Below are 27344 nucleotides of genomic sequence, written 5' to 3'. Positions count from 1 at the left end.
ATACCACCTGGAGTCTATGTTTTATTCACTTTATACCCAGCAGTGTCACTACTGAGGTAAAATATTATTGTCCCTATTACAGTTACTTTGTGATTTTATCACATACACATTTATGTATAGCTATATTTAGATAATAATGGTTATACTAGGGGAAAAACCTTCATTTTTGCAGTGGTGCAAACCTTCAAAACAGTCGGGTCTTGATAGAAGACTGCTTTTATACTAATAGGAAATATGCGATTTTCTAGGGTTTTTCATACTTATACAAAGTTTTCATAAGACAATTACAATTTTTTTCTTCACAGTTTTACAAATCAATGACACTAAAATACTTATGATCTCACCAGCTTTAAAGATGATACTCGCTTTTAAAATAACTTGTATTCTCAGGTCACCAGTAGACAGGTACGATGACCAGGTTTTGAGAAGACGGAGCGGTCAGGACTTGGCTTTTATTTTGATTTCTTATTATCATGTCGTATACTATGAAGAACACACATGTATTAAAATTCTACTATTAATGCAATGGATGATATTGTTGCTTGTTTACTACTTTACACTATTGTGATACTTTACATGACGTCCTCCGCCCCAGAACGTTTTCGCCGTTCTTGGTTTTGGGGTGTGACAGATTGGTATCAGAGCATTGTTTATAGTGAATCGAGTATATCAACCCATAAAAGATATACAGACTATAAATACAATGGGATTAAAATACTCTGACCAAGAGTTTATACTTTTAAATAATAAAATATTTAACTAAGTATACATGCCTGCATTCATACTAAAATCAGTGTGACAATGACAAAAACAAAAGTATTACGATTGTTGAAATATCACAAGTAAGCTCGGGGATGTATGGTCAGTCCTGGGAGTGGCATAGCCTGATCAACTATGCTGGTTTGAGGAGTGATTAGCATATTCCCAAGAATGTTTGTGATATGGCAACAAGTTTAAAAACTTACCAACACTACCACAATGAAAGCATTAGGAGTATTTTGTGTTACTATAATTACTTAGTTGAGAACTAAAGATCTTCATTAATAGGTCAATAGTTGCTAAGTGGATACACTAAGGTTATATGTAACTAGGATGACATAGACTTAGAATCTGTGAAATTTTGCCTTACCCCCTGTTCTTTGTGAATTTGGAGTTAAGGTCACTTATTCGAAGGCCTGTCCTGTTTTGATTATATATAACTGGTATGCACTTTACAAATATTGGAGTAAATGATGAAGATCATCATATAATTATCTAGTACGCCTAATAATTATTTCGTTACCCCAATTCTCGCATAGATAACATGGCTGGACCCCGTCCCCACGGCGACCCGTACATCCCGAACGAAGGCAATGCTGGAGGGTTTGGAGAAGAGTCAGAAAATAATCATCCAATCCCTTTGGACGATCACCATGCTGAAGGCCTTTCGGATGGTGCTAACTCCAAACCCGAGGTTGAGAACCTACCCCCGGTGACTCCCAATCCAAATCCTAACCCTCGTCCGGCTTTTCAAGGCCCGACGCCTCCTTGGGTAGAATGTTTGGAAACATGGAGCCAAGAACATAATCAGCCCATACCATTCGACGGAGACCAAAGCATTTATGACCTGAGCGAGGGAGGCTCAGCAGACAGAGTCTTGCTAATTCTGGTCCGCAGAGTGGCCCGAAACGAGATTCAGGGCAGGACATCTCTCCATCGAACCATGGAAGTTGACGCTAATGCGAGGAAGCATACCCTCCGCACCATTCATCTGGAAGATGCTCGCGAGAGATCTAGGGGAGACCATGAGGCCCTACTTTAAACACTAGCTGAAACTCGAGCCGAAGTCATAGAGCTCCGAGTACACCAGAGGGTGTACGAAAGACACCTGCTAGATATGGAACGTCAACTGGCTGAACTAAGGGTTCACCAGAGGGATGACCGTCACCAGTAAAAGATGCTTTATATTTCCCTCCTTGTTATAGGGAATCGTTTTCCTGTCTATGCCCTATGTAGCACTTTTTATGTAACGGCCCCAGTACCGTAAGTACTTTTAGTTAGGCCTTTATGCTGTCAAAACTTTTCTACTCCAGATATGATGTAAGACCTACTACAAGGTCAAATTTCCCAAACTTATTACATCATAATTTTCAACGATATGGGCAGTCGGCTAATTTCTGTGTCAACCTTTGTTTAAATACTTTTATCCTGCTATCGTTAGAATTCTATCTGAAACTCACTCTAGTCAAGTTATCGAGCTATGGTAATTTAGCTCTGGGATCACTTCCAATTCTTGTCGAAGGTTGGATAGCAATCATCTTATAACCATTCTATGAACTCACTTCTACTCTTTACTAGGACTGCATCATAGGGTTGTAGGTCAAACCCTCGAGATCTTACTCCTACTCTTTACATAAATGGTCGAAATACATCTAGGTTCAACCATAATCACTCACGAACTCATTTTCCTTTGTATAACAGAATCATGTCGTCATCCAGAAATAACCAGCCGAGCAACGAAACCCCTATCCTCCATATCGACGCCGCTACATTCCAAGCCGCGGTAACAGCTGCAGTGGCAGCTGTCCTTGCAAACCTCAACGCTAAACACGCAAGCAAGGCTAGCAAAGGGGTTGATAATTCCGATCGTTGTATCGATCCGGGAAACCAACAAATGATAACAGTCACAGACTTGCAAAGTCGAAAGACCGAGAATAGGAAACGAAAGCGTCAGGCCCAAAAGGAGCGCAAGCGATCCCAAAGACTTGCCATGCAACAACAACAAGTGGCAACCCCTGCCATCCCAGCACCGATCAGACCATACGAGGGGAAACTTCCGAAGTGTGACAAGTGTCGCTTTCATCATAATGGGGCTTGCCATGAAATACAATGTTGGAATTGCCACAAAATAGGGCACCATGCTCGTAGCTGTGGAGCACCGGCACGACCCATCACTCAAGTCCCTGACATCGGAGTCAACCAGGCTTGCTATGGTTGCGGTGAAATCGGACACTTTAAGAGGAATTGTTCGAAAAGAAGGAGCAACGAAAGCAACCGTGTCCGCATAACTCCGACCTGACACATCACTTCCACCACCGATGCTGGTGCTAGCCAGATATGTCACCTATGCGGTGAGATAGGACACCTCGAGAAGGATTGTCCAATAACGAAGAACTCTGGCACAGACGGGAAAATACTAAGGATCACAGCCGCAGGAGAGACTACTCCAGACCCACGTTGAAATACTAGGGCGTTTCGTTATAATAGACTTGTAAACTGTTAAACACTAGTGCAACTCGAGTCTTGTCTTTTGCGAGATCCCGCCAGTTAAGGGGCTCTCGTGCTGCGTATACTTGCTTTTGTAGTATACCTTATTCGCAGCAGTAGTCTTGTAGTAAACTTAAGTACTGAAACTCTGTTAAAAGTTGCACCGTTGTGTTTAGTTTGTAAAACCTTTTTGAACTAAGTCTAATGCCTCTTATTCCGAGTAGTCCGACATTTTCATATAACTTGAGCAAATCCTACCCTCACAATGCCAGTCTCTCGCGTAAATTCTTTTCTCCGAAATCGCCTTTCTAGCGAAGCCGTCATTTCAGAACTCCGAAGTATTCATGTGGAGAGTATCTTATGTTTCGTATCCTTCCCGAAGACACCTCAGCAAACCTCCCCGGAGTATCACTCGTTCAGTACGTCAAGTTCAACCTGAAGACCCATACGGTTGATCCATCGCTGGAGAAGGTATACGCAAGGGTGGTATATAGTCAAGATTCTACAGGCTTAGAACTAATGATTCCGCTTTAACTTCTTTTCCTTGTTTGGATGTGAGCTTAAAGAAGAATCATTTATTCGACTGCCTTTTCAGTCTTAATTATATACGACTCGTATACCCGAAGCTGTGATTGATGAACCAAATATGACTTCTGATATGAACTTTAGGACGGAGACTGCCCAAGACTACGAGTGATAGTACTGCCATGTGGATAAACTTAGAATCCAATCAAATGCCTCCTCACCGATCGAGACAATAGATTCAGATAGAACAGAAAACTCCCATGATTACCTCCGCAACGTCAAGTCGAATTTAGGATCGACTTAATTCCAGGGGCTACCCCAGTAGCCAAACCGCCCTATCATCTAGCACCTGCATTGATGCAAGAATTTTCCGATCAACTTAACGAACCACTCAGCAAGGGCTTTATAAGACCAGGCTTCTCACCCTGGGGAACTCCGGTCTGGTTCGTCAAAAAGAAAGACTGATCACTTCGTATATGCATCAATTACAGGAAGCTCAACAAGCTAACCATCAAAAATCAGTACCCTTTGCCTATCATAGACGAATTATTTGATCGACTGAAATAAGACGATCTTCTTTTCAAAAGTCGATCCAGTATCCGGGTATCACCGACTACGAGTGCTAGGGGAGGATGTTCCGAAGACAACCTTCCGAACTCGTTATGGGCTCTACGAATTCGTAGTGATGCCGTTCGGATTAACAAACGAACTCGCAATATTCATCGATTTAAATGGATAAGGTGTGTCGTCCTTACTAGGATCAGTTCGTCATCGTCTCCATTGATGACATACTTATCTACTCTCGTGGTAAGGAGGAGCATAGTCAACAGCTTCAGCAGACCTTGGAAACATTTCGATCAGAAGAGCTCTACGCTAAGTTCTCTAAATGCGAGTTTGGATTCGATGGGTCAAATCCCTGTGTCACATTGTTAGTGAGGAGGGAATTCAAGTAGACACTTCCAAATCCAGGGCTCAGTTGCATTTTGATGTAAAGAGGTAAGGTCATTACCTAAGCCTCCCATCAGTTAGAAACCCTCAAAGCTAGCTATGAAATTCACGATCTAGAGTTAGAGGGCATCATTAGAGAAGATCGTTCAGATTTGTGGACGATTGAAAGCCTCTAGTGACCGACAGAAAAGTTACGCAGGGCTTTTCGATATTCTCGCTAGAATCGGCCCTGTAGCTTACAAACTTAACTTACCCGCGAACTCAGTAACGTACATTCTACTTTCCACGTCTCGAACTTGAAAAAGTGCCTGTCGGACGAGACTCTTGTAATTCCACTCGACGAGATCGAGATCAACAAGAGCCTCAACTTCGTGGAAGAACCTGTAGAGATCATGAATCGAGAGGTCAAGCAAACAAAGCAAAGCCAAATCCCGATAGTGAAGGTTCGCTGGAACGCCAAGCGAGGACCTGAATTCACTTGGGAGCGAGAGGATCAGTGGGAACTGAAATATCCTCATCTTTTACATAGTTATTTTTTAACTACTTGTTCGATTAAACTCTAATTTCGGGACGAAATTCCTTCTAACGGGGGGATGATGTGACAACCCGAAATTTCCATTCGTACAAACCCTACTGTCAAGCACTTCAAATAAAAGTCAAATACTTTTCTGCTAAATTTGAGCCGGTTTGAAGTCCGTCTGAGTGTTTTAAAGCTTAGTACTTCAGGAGATAACTAGAGAGAGGATACCCTAGGGTTTATGGTGCATCAATAAAGTCTCAAAACTCCAAGAGTTTGGAGTTTACGGCCCAAACATGGTGTTTACGGCCGTAAACCCCAAGGAGTATAAATATGACATTTAGTCATTTTTATCACTTTTTCACCAATTCAAGCCTAGAAAACCCATTTCTCTCTCAAGTATCATCCGAATTTTCTTCAAGATCTTCAAGAAAGTAAGTGTTTCTTGCCTTGATTAGTTGTTCTTTACCTTAATCTAGTGATCTTACGTGATTTCATCCATGAAATCATTCCATTTTGTAGATCTTCAAGTGTTCTTCAAAACACCAAGAACACCAAGAACACGCACTAGTGTTCTTGGACTTTAAACACTCTTACAAGCTTCCTATAAGTAAGTACACTCTTCCTATCTAGTTGTTTGCTTAGTATACTTGTTAAACCATTGGAAAATATCAAAAACCCTCAAGAACACATGGGTTTACGGTCAAGGGATCTCCTTGAACCGTAAACACCATCAAGTGGTGCATAAATACCACCAACACCTTCTAGGGCTTGGATATTGGAGTAGAACCTTGCATGCATGAGCTAGAAACCCCAAAACACGAAATGGTTGGAGTGACCATGAGTTTACGGCCGTAAACTCATGGGTTTACGACCGTAAAATCAAGGGTTTACGACCGTAAACTCCAAGGAGTGCTCCATGGACCGTAAACTCAAATGAAGGGTCATTTTGAGCCCTAGTCCCTTCCTAAGCCTTTGATACAAACCTAGAACACTTCCTTGAGGGATATAAGACCTTAAAACACACAATGGTACAATTTACCATGAGTTTACGGTCGTAAACTCATGGGGGAAATGACCATGGGCCGTAAACTCATATATTGTTACCATATGGGAAGTAAACTCCAATGTGAGGCCATACTCTCTTTAGATACAACCCTTTAGTACTCTTAGCACTTGAAACAAAGTGTTTCCATGTATTAGGGTGTCTTTACTTGCTTAATTAGTTGTTAAATGACTAATTAGATACATTTATGTATCACTACATGTTAAATAGGATCTGTGTGTGTGTTCAAGTCTTCACTGGACACTTAGCATCCTATCCTGCACTTCCATCCAAACCACTCACTGCAGGTGAGTTTATACCCCATAATTAACCTTTTAAATGTTTTTAAATGCTTTTATGGGGGGGAATACAAGTTGAATCATGATAGTTATCATATCAATCACATGTGATTATTAACTATCAAACTATGGATTTACTACACTTTTAGCTGTTTTATCAAACTTGTTTTCTAAACTACATCTTTCCTTTCAAATTCTATTATGACTATGTTTCAAACAAAGGTTTTCATGTACTTTAAACTATGTTTCAAATAAGGGATTTCTTATACTTTAAACTGTTTATATCAAATAAACTGCTTTTAAATCGCTTTATAAATTGACATCAAGTCATCAAGTCTTATTCTTAAACTTTTCAAATGTTTTACAAAACTTCTTTTAAACTGTTATATTGTCAATTGCATTCCTATATATGTATAGTTATATAAGTAATGTTTAAAGGACTTAGGACTACTAACCCGCCTTATTTCCTGTTCCTTGTTTGGTTGTGGACTTAGGGTATCCTGTTATTTGTCCGAAGGTCGTCTAAATATTAGTTATATATTATGTATACCTATATAGACATAAAAGTTCTATCAGTCAGTTCAGTACCTTTGGGTAGCAAAGGCATACTTCCATTTATTCATATACTTATATTACTAGTAACTATAATGGGTATAGTTAGGAGATACTATTTACTACTCCTAATGCAAGGAATCACACAAGAGTCAGTTCATTCATGAGTCTATACGAATATATTACATGCTATATGAAGAGACACTATTGTATACTATGTGAAGATTCACTAGTACATACACTACTCCCCACGGGACTGACCACCTGGAGTCTACACTTCATTCATTTAGACTTTTCGAGGCGTATCGTTCATTCGATACCACCTGGAGTCTACACTTCATTCATTTAGACTTTTCGAGGCGTATTGTTCATTCGATACCACCTGGAGTCTACACTTCATTCATTTAGACTTTTTGAGGCGTATCGTTCATTCGATACCACCTAGAGTCTACACTTCATTCATTTAGACTTTTCGAGGCGTATTGTTCATTCGATACCACCTGGAGTCTACACTTCATTCATTTAGACTTTCCGAGGCGTATCGTTCATTCGATACCACCTGGAGTCTACACTTCATTCATTTAGACTTTCCGAGGCGTATCGTTCATTCAATACCATCTAGAGTCTACACTTCATTCATTTAGACTTTTCGAGGCGTATTGTTCATTCGATACCACCTGGAGTCTATGTTTTATTCACTTTATAGCTAGCAGTGTCACTGCTGAGGTAAAATATTATTGTCCCTATTACAGTTACTTTGTGATTTTATCGCATACACATTTATGTATAGCTATATTTAGATAATAATAGTTATACTAGGGGAAAAACCTTCATTTTTGCAGTGGTGCAAACCTTCAAAACAGTCGGGTCGTGATAGAAGACTACTTTTATACTAATAGGAAATATGGGATTTTCTAGGGTTTTTCATACTTATACAAAGTTTCATAAAACAATTACAAGTCTTTTCTTTACTGTTTTACAAATCAATGACACTAAAATACTTATGATCTCACCAGCTTTAAAGCTGATACTCGCTTTCAAAATAACTTGTATTCTCAGGTCACCAGTAGACAGGTACAATGACCAGGTTTTGAGAAGACGGAGTGGTCAAGACTCGGCTTTTATTTTGATTTCTTATTATCATGTCGTATACTATGAAAGAACACACATGTATTAAAATTCTACTATTAATGCAATGGATGATGTTGTTGCTTGTTTACTACTTTACACTGTTGTGATACTTTACATGACGTCCTCCACCCCAGAACGTTTCCGCCGTTCTTGGTTTTGGGGTGTGACATGATTCACTTGTGATTTACATGTGAATCATATGTGAATTATATCAAGAACACTCACAAAATTAAAAAAATATATTAATGCAAGAACACTCACAAAATTTATTATATGATTATATCATGTAAGATTCACATATGCTTATATAATGTGATATTCACATGTCATTGTATCTTTTAATATTCAAATGTGAAATTCACAAGAAAATTTTAAAAAATAATTAACGAAGAACACTCACACAAGAACACTTACTTGTGATTTACATGTGATTCACATGTAAAGCACATGTGATGCACATGTAAATCACAAGTGAATGACATATGAATTACATGTGATTCATATGTAAATTGCAAGTAATTCATATTAGATTCACTTGTGATTTACATGGAAATCATAAGTGCATCACATATGAATTACTTGTGATTTACATGTAATTTACATGTGAATCATATGTGATTTACATGTGAATCACATATAATTCATATGTGATTCACTTGTGAATTACATGTGATTTACATGTGATTTACATGTGAATCACATGTAATTCATATGTGATTCACCTGTGATTTACATGCGAATCACTACATACCCAATAGTGTAGTAAGTAAGAAAACGAACTTGTATAAAGGGGACATAAATATGAAAATAAAACATACTTGAGAGCCAACTCTGTATGTTAAAGGTGATAATAGAACAAAACAAGTCACCATAACTTTTCATGGTGTCGGGATGATCTAATCCAAGTTCTCACTCATTGATATATAAAGCTTTCTGTTGGTACATTGTGGATTGCTATTCAATCCGCTGAATTTGAGAGCTTGAAAGACAAACAAAACAGCAAAATAGTATATCTAAATTATTTATTAATAAAAATAATAAATCAAGACCTGGTTGAAGTCTCCAATGTGATACAAAACCAAAGCAAGGAGATTGTAAGCTCCTGCAATTATTCGGTGATAAGTTAAAACAACTTTAAACATTAAAGTAGCGTGGTAATGGAAGTACTGAACCCCAAGCTGTGAAAAAAAAGAATGTCAAAAGTCAAAAGTCTAATATTAAATCAAGAAATGAATAAACAGATAATGAATGTAGTCGTTGTACATTGAGAGATATAAAATCAGGGAGTTTGAATGAAGCAATAGTCTTTGTTGAGGGAACAAACTCCGTAAATGTTAATGTTGCAGCAATCTGTGGTAATCATTTTGTATAAATAAAATCTTGTTTTAGAGTTTGAAAGCATATCAAGGTTTCAAACATTTTGTATTTTATTCTTCTTATATATTCTATGTCCAAAAAAAGCATAAGAAATGATATAATGTGACTTACCACTCACTGCAACCATCACATTGGATCATGAAATTATGAGGATTGTAAGGAATTTCACACTTGCAGTACTTGAACACGAATCAGATTAATCAATAATAGCATATAAATGAACTATTATGTATCTATCACTACTCTTGTTTCATGCATGAGATGCTAATAAAGCAAATCAAGGAAATCTATACTAAATAACCAACAAAATAGCAATCATAAAGCACATATATTCCTTAATACTTCCCTATAGCTTCCAATTTTGCCACTAATCAAACCAGAACAAATTCTGAATGTATAAAATTTTAATCCAGATGATCGATTCTCAATCAAAAGCAATAGGTCGACTTAAAAAAGAACAATTTCCATGAAACAAAAAAATTCGAGATGAAAACGAACCAATTTGTGAAGGAATTGTAAATCAAACCTATATTTTTCATGCCTCCATCGTATTTGGATTGAGAACCAAGGTGTAACCATGTACCTTATTAATGTAGAAATCAACACAAAACAACATAATTCCTTTACATATATAAGATTAAAAATCGGAAAAGTAAAAATAAAAAATTGAACCTGCCATGAAGAAGGCGACACTTTGAAGCGACACCATGGTAAATCTCAGAGGCCAAATGGTATGTTAGAGACACCAGAGAACCTCGGAACAAAGTGAGAACATCATGAAAGAAATGAAACTCTAAGATAATTTAGATGAAAATTATCGATGTATGAGTGGTCTTCTACAGACGTATGGATGAAGGAGAAGAGACCGCATCTTCGATGGAGTCGAGATGATCTTCTCCTTCAATGGCTTCTTCTTCTTCTTCTTCTTCTTTTCTCCATTTTCATCACACTCTGTGTCACTCGACTGTTAACAATTTTCAACAAAAGAAACATATTTTTAGTATGGAAACATATCGTAATCATGTCATTAAGTAAGCAATTTCATTCAAAGGTTAGAAAATGGAGAGAGAAAATTTGTGACAACCCGAAATTTCTATTATGTACAACCATTCACTTCAATAGAAGTCAGTCTTGTTTCTGCTAACTTTTAAGCTGTTTAGAGTCCGTTTGAGTGTTCTACAGCCTAGACCTTCAAAAAGGAAATTATAGGACGTATATTCTAGAGTTTGTTGTGCATCAATAAAGTCCCAAAACTCCAAGAGTTTGGAGTTTACGGCCCAAACATGGAGTTTACGGCCGTAAACTCTAAGAGTATAAATATGGCACTTAGCCATTTTACTCACTTTTCCCATTTTCAAGCCTAGAAACTCATTCTCTCTCAAGTATCATCCGATTTTTCACTAAGATCTTCAACTATGTAAGTATTTATTTCCTTGATTTGTTGATATCCTTCCATATCTAGTGATAGTACATGATTTCATCCATGAAATCTCTCCATTTTGATCGATCTTCAAGTGTTCTTCATTTCACCAAGAACACCAAGAACACACACTAGTGTTCTTGGAATTTAAACACCCCTACAAGCTTCTATATTGTAAGTACTCTTACCCTAGCTTGTTGTGTGCTTAAATCACTTAGATTACACCTAGAAAACACCAAGAACACAAGATCAAATGGTGTTTACGGCCAAGGCAATCTCCTTGGGCCGTAAACACTAATAAAAGGGCCATTATGAGCCCTAGTCCCTTCTAAAGCTTTGGAACCAAGTCTAGATCACTTCCATGAGGAGTATAGAACCTTAAACAAACAAAAGAATCAAGCACACTTGAGTTTACGGCCGTAAACTCATGGGGAAATGACCATGGGCCGTAAACTCTAAAAGGTGGTGCAATTGTGCTACAAATTCTTCCTAAGGCTTAGACTTGAACATAGAACCCTTCATTGTGACTTATAAGACCTTTTAGCACAAAATGGTGCATAATACCATGAGTTTACGGCCGTAAACTCATGGGGAAATTACCATGGGCCGTAAACTCATGTGTTACACCCATATTTTCCATAAACTCCAATGAGAGGCCATACAACCTTTAGATGCAACCCTAATGTACTCCTAGCACTTGAATCCAAGTGTTATCCATGTTTTAGGGTGTCTTTACTTGATTTTAGTTGTAAATTGACTAATTGGGTACATATATGTGTCAATATATGTTAAATCGGATCTGTGTGTGTGCTCAAGTCTTCACTTGACACTTAGCATCCTATACCATCCGTTCATCCAAACCACTCACTACAGGTGAGTTCATACCCCTTAATCTACCTTTTAAATGATTTTAAATGCTTTTATGGGGGGGAATACAAGTAGATACATTATAGTTATTATATCAATCACATGTGATTAATGACTATCAAACATATGGATTTTCTTACTTTTCAAACTGCTTTATCAAACAAACTACTTCAAAATGTTTATCAAACACTTTTACATGTTAAACTCTTTATCAAACTTGTTTCTTTATGCCAAACTGCTTTCAAATCGTTTTATGAAATGACATCAAGTCATCAATATTTATTAAAACTCTTCAAAAGGTTTAAAAAACTTCTTTGTATTTTAAACTAATATAAATTGTTAAATGTGTATCTATGTAGATATAGTTATATAAGTAGGATTCAAAGGACTTAGGACTGATAACTCACCCTACCTCCTGTTCCTTGTTTGGTTGTGGTCTTAGGGTATCGGTTGTTTGTCCGAAGGTCGTTTGAATCTTAGTTATATATTACGTATATGTATATAGATACAAAAGTTCCTTCTTTCAGTTCAATACCTTTGGGTAGAAAAGGTATACAAACATGTTCATTTATACAAACAACATTGCTAGTAAACTATAATAGGTATAGTTTAGGAAGTTACACATACTATTGCTAGAACAATGAAACATACAATGAGTCAGTTCATTCATGAGTCATAACATATAGTGATGAGAAACAAACATAACGTACTATTATGAGAAACAGAGAGAACATACATACATACTAGACAGAGAGAACATACAATACAGCTAGTACATACTATACATTATACAAGAGAACATACTATTATGAGAAACAGAGAGAACATACATACATACTAGACAGAGAGAACATACAATACAACTAGTACACACAATACATATACAAGTACATTACAACAGTTATGTGAGCCACATAACGGGGCATGGCATCACCTGTCATGGCTCGTTTTGTATCCAGAGTCTCCTTAATTGGAGAGCGTTGAATTTGTGTATAGATATATACTGGATTGACTATCCTACACCTTGCTGCTCGCTACAGTGGGTCTTGCAAGTCTACGGGTGCCAAATGTCATTTCTTCCGACGTCTTTCATCGTCGTGTTTTTAGTCAGTAGTATGGTACAGGCATATCATATGTTACCTTAATTAACAATTGGATTAAGGTAGTTACTACATCAGTAGTACCTAATACAACACTACAGTACTATTTTATTTCCCCATTGCATTCACTTTGTGATCTTCACACAATGAACGGTAATGTAAAAACTATATTTTTGATTAATGATAGTCACATTTGGGAAAATACACACTCTTTCTAGAGTCAATCATACACAAACATTTGATGCCTTGGTAGAAGGCTACGTTTAGTAGAAAATATAGGATTTTCTAGGAGATTCAAACATTCACAAACATTTACAAACTTATACATCACATACTTACAAACATTTTCACACAAAGATTTGATGCCTTGGTAGAAGGCTACGTTTAGTGGAAAATATAGGATTTTCTAGGAGATTCAAACATTTACAAACATTTACGAACATTTACAAACATTTACAAACTTATACATCAAGTACTTACAAACACTTTCATACAAACAATGACACTAAAATACTTTTGATCTCACCAGCTTTAAAGCTGATAAACTCTTTCAAAATAACTTGTATTCTCAGGTCACCAGTAGACAGGTACCGGTGCCAAGTTTTGAGAAGATGGAGCTCGACCAAGACTCATCTTTTATTTTGATTTACATTTTTGGTGCATTATACACTTCACAGAACACACTTGTATTACAATTATATTATTAATGCAATGGATGATGTTGTTGCTTGTTTACTACTATGCATTGTTGTGATATCATACATGACGTCCTCCACCCCCGAACGTTTCCGCCGTTCTGGTTTTGGGGTGTGACAAAACTTACGCTACTGGAGCTGCTATCGGACCTGTGAAGTTTCTCGAGCAAGCTTTCTTTCTTCTCCTCCGGTTCCAGGTGAGAGACTTGAACTTTCTGTTCAAACTCCGATGAGATCGCCACCTCTTCACATTTGTTCTATTCGTCATTCTTCCCAAACATATTAAACAGGCCTCGATCGAACCTCTCGACGGTTTCAGGCTCCACCACCACAGTGGATGTTTCAACACACTCTTCGGCATTGGGGGCGCTATGGTAAACTCCTTCGTCCGACATGATGAAAGTTTAATCAAGATAAAGAACAAAAATTGAGTATTTGATTGATTGCTTGTTGTTGCTGGATGAAATGGAATTAGGGAGGAGGTCGATGGAGTTAGTGAAGAATCGGGAAAAGGGAACGAGCGATAGAAACATACTAATTAGGGATCTGATATGTTTATTTGGGGGATAATTTTTAAATCCCTAAAATATCCTTATGTTATTTTTTTGAAATACCCTCCCGAGTTTTTTCCCATTTATTTACAAAAATTCCATAAAAGATCTTAGCCCTTAATTTTTTTAATGCAAAGGTCCACTTTTAGTTCTCAGGTTCTCGGGAAACTATGAGTTCTCAAATGATCTTTCCTCTCTCTCACTCTCACTCTCTCTCTTTCTCTCTCTCTCTCTCTCTGTATATATATATATATATATATATATATATATATATATATATATATATATATATATATATATATATATATATATATATATAAGTAAAAATTGACATATAACAACTATCAAAAGTTAAGTCTACAAATGGTAGAAAAAATAACTATTATAGTTTATAAATATAACCAAAATTATATTTCTTGTTATTTTAACCTTAAATATTCAGATCCTTGTTATTTAAAACTACATCGATGACACATCATCATGTCGGTGGAAGCTTTGGTCCACTCTTTTCAGAAGGTACTCGACAAGTCAATACAATTTTTCTATAATTTTCTATGAATTTTACAAAACTGCATATCCGTGTAGCTAATTTCTGACCAGTCAATGAAAAAAGAAATTTTCACCATAGTCAGAAACAACATCAGGTCTTGGGAAAAATCATGGACAAACTAGACTCAAAATTCAAACTTTCAGAGTTTACGGATCCCCAATGTGAATCCTAATGATTTTTATATAACTTTTTCCAAAAAAAAAACAGGGGCAGAATGGGAATATTCCTAAATTTACCAACTTTGAGTTTTAAGGGTTGATTGACAACGTAACCCATTTAGACGTAACCAAAATCAACTATAAAAATGGAAATTGTGTTCTTAACAATAGCAACATGTCATGGAATTAAAATAACAATTTCAACCTCAAAAGCATGACTCAAAGTACATTGCTTTTATGGGAAAAACAAGGTACATTGCTAAAAGAGAAAACAACATTGAGGACTTAAGTTTCCACCACCCTTAAGACTCGTATAAAGACCTTTAGGGTCTGTTTTGAAGACCGTTTGGATGGTTCAAAACATGGTATTTTACAGAAAAAATACTCACTAGAATTGAGATAGAAAGAAACATGAAATCTAACAACAAAAAGGAAGGCATTGATTTCATGATTTTGTGTAATTCTTGAATATGATTCATAACACAGTTGGGAGTGTTCTTGAACATATATTGGCAACCAATAAATCATCAAAACACACTCAATTAGGCTGAAAGTTAATCATATAAAATCATAACATTTGAAAGTAGAAAGAAAGCATAATCAATGACACCATTTAGAAAGTAATCTGGCTTCAAGATTTCTACTGATTCTCAAGCAATTGAAATAGAATCACAAGAGGAAGAAGATGTCATGAACTGACCATGTTTTTGGGCTCGATTCCAGCTTCAATCACATGAAAATCCCCGTCACCCATCCCTTCACTTTCCTTGCGATCCTCCATTCCCTCCATCTTTATGTTCGTTTTTTTCTTTCTTTTGATTACCTTTTGACCAACACACGCAACAAGATCCAAAAACAAAGGATCATGTTTTTTCCTACCTGTTTATCGACGTACAACATACCTACAATTGGATTAGCTCTTTTGATCGATCCTGTCTAACCCAAGATGGAAACGGACGATCCCTCTACTTATTCACAATCACACTCCTTTTTTTCTTCTTGATACAAAACTGAAGACAACAGCCCACGTAACTAATTTTGACAGTGTCATAACATACACGAATAAGGAATCGGGCTTGTATAGCAATCGAACCATATTCCATAGGTTATAGTCTAATTTTGCAAATAATCTCCCTCACTATCCAAGTTTGTACTCCATTCACCTTAACCCTAGATACTTGGAACATTAAGTTTATTTTAATGACATATCCCCTCCTTCAAATGATTTTGTCATCGGAATCAGACACCGATAGAAGCAACTTAGGGTAACAAAGCTTCATATCTTCTTCAACCACCTAGTTCGCTTCTAACACATACTTGTCCTTCCATAGGACTTCATTGATCTTGAATCGTTTCATTCCCCACTGCTTGGTCTCTCTCTCTCTAACTGATACATATACCAACTCTCCCATATTGTGCATCAATACATCGACTTACCACTTGTCTATCAGCAGGACACTTGGCTCTTAATTTTCTTCGATTGCCAAAATAAATAATTCCCAACCAAGGAGAGCCTTCAAACGTCTTTTTTTACTCAATCTGACGATCTACATCCGAAACTCCTTTACTACCTCCATAAAAAGATAGCCACTGATTACCTTAAGCCTTCCATTGCATCATCCAAAGAAGAACTCACACCTCTTCCCTAGACACTTGCTCACCACGAAACACAAATGGTGGAAACGAACCCTAAGAGTTATCTCCTCACAAAGCAGACACAATCACCTTCCGTCACTGCATGATAATACCCCAAACCATAATAGGATGTAAATACCTACTTGTTTTCATCTTGATCTTATTCAATATTAAATAACTGAAACCTGACCGCGTGTATTGTCTTTCTTTTAACGAATGGGATCGGTGCTCCCCAATACGAATTTGGTCAAATAAACCCTTGTTGAATTAGTGTCTAAGCCCATAACTATTTTGGTATGTACTTGACCCGATTGTGAGCATGGTCCTTTTGGGTTGCCTTCACCAAAGCAACTTGATAGGATGATTTGGGGAGAAAGAGATTAATTATGATTTATTAATATATTATATGAATAATATATTAAAATAGAAATCATATTGTTTAATTAATATTATTGGTCAAGAATTAATGAGAATTAATTTTGTGGCTAAAAGACATTAATTAAATAAAGGGGACTAGAATTGTCAATTGTGTGATAGTTAAATATTGGGCCAATGGACTCCATAGAAGATGGAGTGGATGAAATCTATGGGGAAACCCATAAGAATTCGTCCAAGACTTCTAAAGAGGGAGTCCATGGGCTGCTTAGGGCCTAAGCAGTCAGATTAGGGTTTCGTAGTTCAAAACCCTAATAGACTCACATATAGAAGGACCCCTAGGGCACCAAAAACGTGGCTAAGCATTCCTTAGGGTTCTTGGACGTTTTTTGGTGTCTACTTCTCTTCTCCTAAGTCATCCTCTTGCTCTTGGTGTTTGTGAGCCATTAGAGGTGTGACACTTGTGACACTAAGCTTCAGAAGCCAATTACAAGAAGGAATTGAGATTGTTATTGCTACATAACAATCAAGGTAAGATCTAAACCCTAATTCATATGTTATTTGATTATTATATGCTAGATCTAGGGTTTATGGATTTGGATGATTATTGCATGTTCATTAGACAAACTAGATCCAAAGCTTTAGGGTTTGCATGTACACCATAGGAATGATGTAGTGCTCAAAACCCATCAGTGGTATCAGAGTCTAGGCTGTTTGTTTGATGTATTTGATGCTTAATTGTTCATTGCTTGCTTGAAAATAGTTTTTTGGACTTTCTGTCTGATGAACTCGACGAGTTCCATTGGGAACTCGACGAGTTGGATGAATTCGACGAGTTTAGCTGTCAGACAGAAAGATTTGCGGGATTTTGACTTGTTTTGGCTGAGGATAATTACCATAAACGTTTTTTATTGATCAAATCCGATTTTTATTGATTTGGGGTGATTATCATTCCCAAAATAGAAGATAATTGTCGATTAATTAGATAATCACTGCCTTATATGATAAACTTGATTTATTTGAATTATTTGATTGGATTATCTTGCCATAAAATTGAATTAGGTCATATTTAGATAATTACCAATTATTTGATTAATTTAATTATTTGTAATTTGATCTTGGTAGTTTTGAAAAGTTTCAAAACTTGCCTTCAACTTTTGGAATTTAAATTTTTTGATTAAAAGTCTAATTTGAAATATTTAAATTCTAAACCCTAATGTTTTGAAATGTTTCAAAACTTGCACTCAAGTTTTGGAATTTCAATTTTTGTTTAAAAGTTTAATTTTTTTTGAAATTTTAAATTCTAAAACCCTAGTTTTGAAAAGTTCAAATTACACCCTTATGGTTTTATTAAGTTAATTAATAGTATAATTAAATGAGAGCTAATAAATCCATAATCATATGGTTTATATTTGATTAAAAGTGTAATTTATTAAATTAAACCACCTAGTATTTTAAAAGTGTAAAATACACCCTATACTATATATAACATTAAAAGTCTAATATTATATATGTATAACTTAAACTGCTAGTCTTACCGTTAGTAGGCCTCATTCACGAAGCCAATTTATAAGGAGGGTATAAGGTTATGGCATATAAAATGGCTTTTTAATGGGTGTCCACTCTCACCCACCGCTTCCTTGATTGGTGGAGGGTCGTTAGCCGAACGGGTAGGATAGGGAAAACCCTCTCCTCATTAAAAGTATAATGAATAATAAAGTAACTGAATGTTTTACAAAATTCCCAATCTTAGTTACTTTAGGCAAAAGTGAATTGATGCAATTCCATGAAATTACACTTTGTACCCTTGCTAAGACGTTAGTGGAGCGTGTGTGGTTAACCGGCACACTAATTGAGTTCTAAGCAAAGGTGGCAAAGGGTGACTCGATGTTTGTCATAGTTCGATGGATCGTGTGTGGTTAACCGGCATATCGAATAGGTGATTATAACATTGGGGGCACCATGTATATTTGCATGGTTATTCACACCCTGTTTTGTGATCCTCGGCATCCAAGTCACAAATCGAGGGGCATATCGAGATTTAAACATGACATTGAAAAGTTCAATGAATCTCAAAAAATATAGGAGTTTCCAATACATTTAAAACTTAACCTTCTTTTTCATTTTTCATGGTGGAATTTGGTAAATCGTCCTTTACCTACCTTCAAATGTTCTGCAAGTTGGATTACGACATCCCTCTTCCAATTTGTATGATATTGTGTTGGGTCCTAGCCTTAATATCTCATTTGGGTGTTTTATTAAGGAATCAATCAACTAAACTTGAAATTTCTCCCGTTTGTAGATGTCAAAGTCTGACAACTATGGTCTTCCTAAATCCGTTGGAAAAAGGTTTTCCACGTGAAGATGATGTTCCACAATTGGATTATGGAAATGGAAATCATGTTTCACTTCCTCCACCTTCTCCAATAATTCTCCCTGTCCCACGTATTCGAAGACTTGAAAAGTTCAAGGTCACTCATGCCCTCTTGGCAATAAGACACGAAGATGGAAAGTCTGTGTGTGCACACGTCTTAAAGATGAAGTCACACATTGACAGGTTAAGGATGTTGCGTGTTGATTTCTCAAGGAAGTTGGTTGTTGACTTGGTTCTTCAGTCACTTCCCGAATCATATGGTAAGTTCGTTAGAGAGTACTATATGATGGACCACGACATGACCCTCATTGATTTGATTTATTTACTTATTGCTGTTGAATCATAAATGATTTGGCGCACTGGTCGAGCAAATTTGTCTGATAAATCAATGTCCCAACCTTCTATGGGCAATGGCAACATTGGAAGTCCAAAAAAGTTTTCTCTACGCAAGAGAAAGGCTGAGTCTGAGATAGTCCCGTGTACCATTCCATAAGAATCCATGTGTTCCTACTGCCAAAAGAAGGGGCATTGGTTACGAAGCCGCCCTCACTACCTAAGAGATCTAAGAGATAGGAGAGTCAAGATGTATGACTCTGCTTTAGGCAATATCCACTATCTAACTCTATTAAGTTCCTATTTGGAGATTCTTAATACATGATGTGATAAGATTACATTTCGATGTTTTGAAGGATCGAAGAAAGGAAAGGAAGCTTAGAGGAAGGAGCGAGTTGATTCTGATCGCGAAGAAATGGATTACGATCGCATGGATTCGATGATCGAATTTTTTGAGTTGCTTCTTAGAGTTATAATAAATTGCTTAGGAATATGTAATAGCATAGTTTTCATTTGCATTGTAAGGATATATTTTTCCGCAATAAAATAAAATTTGATTTTGTCTTATTTATATTTCCTTGCAATGGCAATTGTGAAAATTGATGTTTGTGTGTTTCTATTATAAGCAATATTAAGTGGATGTGATTCTTAGTTATGTTATTTATGGTAGTGTCGTAATTTTCTAAGTATGGAAAGATTCCCATCACCCAAGTTTCAATTGAACAAAAGCTTGGAATCATATGATTTGAATCGTGTGATGTATGGAAATCTTGGTACTTAGAAATTTTAAAGGCTAATTCCTTGACAAAGAGTCAAGTGAAGGACTAGGAGATCGAGTTCACAATGTTGTGCACTGGTTAAGTCCACCATAAATAACAAATAAGATTATTCGTCATGATTTACTATAGGTCTAGTAAATATGATTATGCTTACAAGATTAAGTGTAATTCTGAATCATTGAAAAGTTTCAATGAATGGCAGAACGAATAAGAAGAATCAAAGATAAAGGTTTCTCCAATCTAAGAAGAAGGGAGAGTACTTTTGTATCATGTTTTATGATCGTCTTAAGAACCATATTACAATTCATCCTCTAAGGACACCTTAGTGCACTAGTATGGCTAAGAAGAGGAGTCGGGAATTGTCAAAATGGGTTAAGTGAATAAGATGAATCGTACTTCGTTCCAAAATCAAGTCTTAGAGTCAAACTCCAAGATTATGACTTGAGTGACATAATCGTAAGTAGGAATGTTCTTACATTTTGGTAAGTTGTGATGTCTTGAATAAGACAAAGACCAGCTAGTACCAAATTTTGTGTAGGTTTGTCTTAATAAAGACACATACTAACTCTTGAGTATTTGTTTGTCAAGAAATGTTTCTTGACAAGAGAATCTTATATGTCAAGAGGTCTGTGGGAGTCTAAATGATCTTGAAAAGGTTCAAGAACTAATCAAGAGTAAACCTATGGTTAAACACTAGCACACGACTTGAGGTTTATAACCTATCGTGTTGACATATTCTTGTTTCTATGCCGTTCCAGGTTGGTCAACTATGCATGTGAGTTCTATGAGTTCTCAATGGGTTGCATAGGGGCAAGGCACCTTGATCAATGGAAAGTACATTGAAAGTTAGGGGTGAGCTGCTAAATAACTTGGAAGCAATGGCGGGACCGTTGATGGCAAGAAATTAAGATTAGATAAGTTCGGTCCATATGAGTTGGTTTTGTCACAAACATTATCTTGTGATTGTGGTTATGACAAATTCACATGGATAGGAAACATACACCACAAAATCTAAGTGTCATAAGGTTTCTCTCCTTCATGAAAATGATTGTGAGGAAACGCTTTCACTAAGAAAGATTTTGGAGATAGCATTGTGTAATTTGCATTTCTCGAATTCGATTATGTCTACGGCATCCCTCTTAATAGTTCGAATTGTAAGATTTGGCAATTAGTTTAAACATTTAAGACTTATTGCTGTAAGTGCTGAAATTGTTTAGACACACATATAAGCTATCTAAGGAAAGGTGTATAAGTTTGAGAAGATTAGATAAAGTCTTATCGAAGCATCTAGTATTAGAAATATGAACTTAAGAAATTCAATAAGCATTGTTTTCTAGAAGATCAGCTGATTTCTGAATACATGTCAAAGCTAGTGGAAGCATAAGTGTTATGCTAGTAAGCAGATAATCATCATGTTAGTGGGAGCATGATTATTATTTTAAGTGTTGCAAGTTAGCAATATTAATTATAGAAAACAAAAGTTTCAATTTGCAAAGTTGTAAAAAGTTGAAAAGTTGTTTTGCTATAATTAAGGGAGAGAATATTATACTTCGTTTCGAAATCTAAGAGCTTAGATCGAGAGATTTTAATAAAATATAGTGAAATATATGAATTGTGTTCTCAAAATTCGATTATGATTACGGCATCCCTTTTCATAGTTTGAATTGTGAGAACATGGCAAATAGAAATATTATGGCAAAAGACTGGTAAAGTATCACGTCTTTATGTAAGACATTATGCGTCGTGTTCCATACGTTTCGGGTATAGGATCGATCGTATATGCTATATTATTTGGCCGTTCTAAAATTTTCCAAATGCCTAGGGCATTAAGAGGGAAAAAGGACTAGAACCAGACATGACTAAATTAATTAAAAGAGGACAATCTAAGGTTCGCCAAGGATTGGCCGCTTATGAGCAGTTGGAAGTATAGTAACAAATGAACCATACTGAAATTATTATTATTAGATATGATTCTATTAATAATGAGTTGTCATATGGCAAATATAGAAGTGTTTCTATATTGGGAGTTGGACGTTAAGAATCTATATGTCTAGATTAGAAACTTTTATGCAAGAAGGATGTTCAAAGGAATGTACTTTGAATGTGAGACTTTGTGTCTATGGAATTGTCTTGCAACAATCTCCAATAGAGGACTTTGTAATTTCATTGGCAATAGTCTTTGTGACTTTGGTGCTGCGACATTACGAAAGGATCATTGCATAAAATGTTAGAATCTAACATATTCTATAAGTGACAGAATTTGATATTCTTACACTTGTGGTAAGGATTGGGAATTGTGAAATGAGTGTGATTGAAAATGTTATTCAATTATACTATTTCACAAAGAAAGGATCATCGGAAAACATAGTGTGCATGCTAAGAGCATGGGACAATTGTTGTTATAATTCAAGTAATAAGTTGATTACTCGAAACATTATACAATGAATAATGTGTAATCAATATGGTGACTAAATAAAAGGAGTTCTATTTATAATCAAAAATTTGGGGCCATATTGGATTCGATTATTATTGTGTTTCACTTTGCATGTTTTGACTTCCTGAATACTAAGATTATTCGAACGTTCCACAGTCGCTCATACTTTGGGAGTAGGTATGAAAGAAGATTGTCATGAATTGGTTGTAGATTTTCTAAAGTGTATTAGACATAGCAAAGGTTTGCTGCAACGTTCATGAGTGCTTACGAATATAATTTGAGCATTGGATTAAACCCACGCTCACTTGGATCGCTTCATGGATTTTATCACGAGTGATTGGTGAGACGATAATATCTTACATTTTGAAACCGAGATGTGTGAGTTGTATCTTGCGAGTCGGTTACACATTGATAATATGTAAACGCACCAGTAATTTGGTGTTATAAAACGTATTGTTGTGTGTGATTCGGTGAGTAAGTACAAGCGAGCATTGAGTCAAAGTTTATCTATTTCTTTTACCCAAAGTGGGATAAAACTGATATCTGTGGTCCCCTCGATGATTTAGTGATGACAAAGGAAAGTGCTCGGTCGGGCCAGTACTAATTTGATTTGTTCAAATTAGTCAATCGTCGTAAATCAGAAATTGGGAAACAACACATAGACTGAGAGAATGATTTCAATCCATGTCTCACGTCTATACAATATCTAGAATGAAGGAATATATGATCCCTTATCTAAAGGACGTGTATCTGATAAGATCAGAGTTGACAGCGGCTTTTGAAAGCTACGATTGCTGATGAGGATCTGAAATCATACGTAGAATAGTTATTAGACTTATCCAAGTAGGAGACTGTTGGATTAGTGTCTAAGCCCATAACTATTTTCGTATGTACTTGACCCGATTGCGAGCATGGTCCTTTTGGGTTGCCTTCACCAAAGCAACTTGATAGGATGATTTGGGGAGAAAGAGATTAATTATGATTTATTAATATATTATATGAATAATATATTAACATAGAAATCATATTGTTTAATTAATATTATTGGTCAAGAATTAATGAGAATTAATTTTGTGGCTAAAAGACATTAATTAAATAAAGGGGACTAGAACTGTCAATTGTGTGATAGTTAAATATTGGGCTAATGGACTCCATAGAAGATGGAGTGGACGAAATCTATGGGGAAAACCATAAGAATTCGCCCAAGACTTCTAAGGAGGGAGTCCATGGGCTGCTTAGGGCCTAAGCAGACAGATTAGGGTTTCCTAGTTCAAAACCCAAATAGCCTCACATATATAAGGACCCCTAGGGCACCAAAAACGTGGCTAAGCATTCCTTAGGGTTCTTGGACGTTTTTTGGTGTCCCCTTCTCCTCTCCTAAGTCATCCTCTTGCTCTTGATGTTTGTAAGCCATTAGAGGTGTGACACTTGTGACACTAAGCTTTCAGAAGCCAATTACAAGAAGGAATTGAGATTGTTATTGCTACATAACAATCAAGGTAAGATCTAAACCGTAATTCATATGTTATTCGATTATTATATGCTATATCTAGGGTTTATGGCTTTGGATGATTATTGCATGTTCATTAGACAAACTAGATCCAAAGCTTTAGGGTTTGCATGTACACCATAGGAATGATGTACTGCTCAAAACCCATCAACCCTCACTCGAACATCTCATGAAGCTACAACATCAATACCGAATGAATCAACTTAAAAGGTGCTTTGGACTTAGGATACATACCATGAATAAGGTCAAAATAGAGATCTACCTGACATGGTAATTATACACTCGACAACTCATTAGAGAAAAAGATCGCTATATTCCCTAGCAAGCTTCATATCGAAGACACTCACCATCTTCCTTAAACTCTCAATCACATGAGTCAAGAAGACCTCAGATCACCTCGTAATTCACTTACATTCCTTAATCATGTATATTAAGGAAAATATGTTCATCTACAAAGATCTCCTACAGCCGCATTACTATCTAACATCGAAATCAACAAACTCTGAGGTACATCAAAACGAGCACAAAAGAGAACAATGACACAAAAATGTCTACCAAACATACAACTATTCCAACTCTGAGTAGTGACCACTAGGTCTCTGGGTTTCTTTATGGTTCTTCCTGTCCTAAATATATATCTTGTGCTTATGATAGTATTAGGCCCAAACTAACGTTCACACCTATATATATCTGCTACTAGCATTACCACGAATTCTCCTACCTCACTGGTTTAGGTTACGTATTTCTAGACCTATTTTGCATTTTAAATTCCATAACGTGCTAGCATCGTTAGACTAAATAAAGGTTCTCTTCCCAGCCCATTGTCGACCACGATAAACCAACAACTTGCAACGCTTGTCGAATCTGTGCAGTCAAATCACAACCTTAACGATCCACCTGCTCCTTCACAATCACAAGTATTTTTCTTCTTGATACACTACCAAAGACAATAGCCCGAGTAACAATTTTTGGTAGCCGCATAACATACATGAATAAGGAATCGGATTTGTATAGCAATCGATCCATATTCCAGAGGTTATAGTCAAATTTTGCAAATAATCCACCTCACTATCCAAGCTTGTACTCCATTCACCCTAACCCTAGATACTTTGCACATTAAGTCTATTTTAATTACATATTAAACCCTCAACACCAATACACCAATTTAAGGAATTATATTTACCCTAATAATTCCATAAATCAATTTTGTTGGATTATATCCCCCTTATTTATTGATTACTTCTTTTTTTATTAAATAATACTATTTTCAATTAATTTATTCCATTTTAATACTATTAGAATGAAAATAGCTTTACAACAATTAATTCCCAAGTAATGGAAAGCTAATGTCATTAACGGAATTATTTTCGGGCCAATATATACACAACTTCATAAAAAAAATTTCATTATTCTTTCCATTCCATTATTTGTGTTAGTCTTCTCATAATTAAGTTATTCTCATCATATTCATAAGCTTTGTGATTACTCTTTGAAGTCTTATATATCCTAGGGAATTCCTTTTTGCATAAAAATTAATCTCTTCATCACTAATATGCATTAAGCCCTTAAAAAATCATGTTTTCTTTAAATTGATGAAAGTTGTCCACTCTGGATATATTTTAGTAAAATAGTCATATCTCTTTCTATAAGAGTCGAAATGATGCATCGTTTTTTGATTTAGAAACTAGCCATCCATATCTTTCTTTCCATTTATGGAACAAAAATCTTGGCCTTGTACTTGTACATTTTTTTATTGAAGTTCAGGTACCGAATCTTCTAAATTCTGCATTTTCCCTTTTTCCAATATACTTAAACTTGGGCTTCGTATCGTCCATCATTGAACTATACAAGGACTAATCCTTCTCTGAGTACTCGAGACAATTTAATCATATCTTATGCGTTCTTTATGGAACTCAACTTACACTTCTCTTTTGATCTATTCACAATGAAGGCTTTCATATAAAACCGGATAATCCTTTATCACATACTAAACTTCTTACATATTCACATATCATTACATAAAATAGCCTCAAGGTTCTACTAACAATTTAACTAGGATAAAGTTTTTAAGAAAAATAACATAATCCCTACCTTGTTAAACTTAAATGGGGCCCATCAGCCGATTTATAATTTAGCAAGCCTTTTCGTGTTTTACTCAAACTCATTAGTTAAGCTCCATTTTATCTCGTTTTCGCTTTGATGGATGCCATTTTATGCATCTTTTACGGTAGTTTTTATTATCATTTATCATCATATTTTGTACATTTGCATGTCATTTAGTTTAAATAACGTTCAACTCATGTCTTTTATCAGAATTCCCATACTGCTAGCATTTTTGTTTCATTTTCAATAATTCAAGTGGAGTAGTACTTTGGGAGCAGCTGGATGCATATTTGGAGCCTAAATGGAGTTGGAACAAAAGGAGGATGTTGATGAATTCTTGGAAGATGTTTTGGTCAAGAAACATTTGATCGAATTGATCATACGAATACATATTGCTACAATCTGAAGCCTAAAGATGTTGTTGGCAGCTTTGACCCCCTGTCAGTATTTTGACCATATCTCATGACTCGTAACTCCGATTGACGAATTCAAAATTTTCTGAAAACTAGACAATATTTCGGACGACTTTCGTGTTTGTGAAAAAGGATAAAAATACGATCACATAGGACAAAAATGCGATCGTATAGTGATCTCATTTTTGCCACGAACTTTCCCAAGGTCAAAATAAGTCATCTGAAGAAAAAAAACCAAAATATGTGATTGCATTTTCACTTTTGCGATCGCATTTTTGTCCCGAAGTCCCGAAAACGTTGAAAATAGCTTCGTACATCATTTAGGGGTAAATCTAAAAAAAATTAGAAAATATGTGATCGTATTTTCAGAATATGCGATCACATTTCTCTGGAAGTTTCCGTCTTGC

This window comes from Lactuca virosa, chromosome 8 (genome assembly GCF_052849685.1).
Source record: "Lactuca virosa cultivar CGN04683 chromosome 8, Lactuca_virosa_CGN04683_v6, whole genome shotgun sequence".
Lineage (NCBI taxonomy): Eukaryota > Viridiplantae > Streptophyta > Magnoliopsida > Asterales > Asteraceae > Lactuca > Lactuca virosa.
This window is presented reverse-complemented; position numbering follows the sequence as displayed.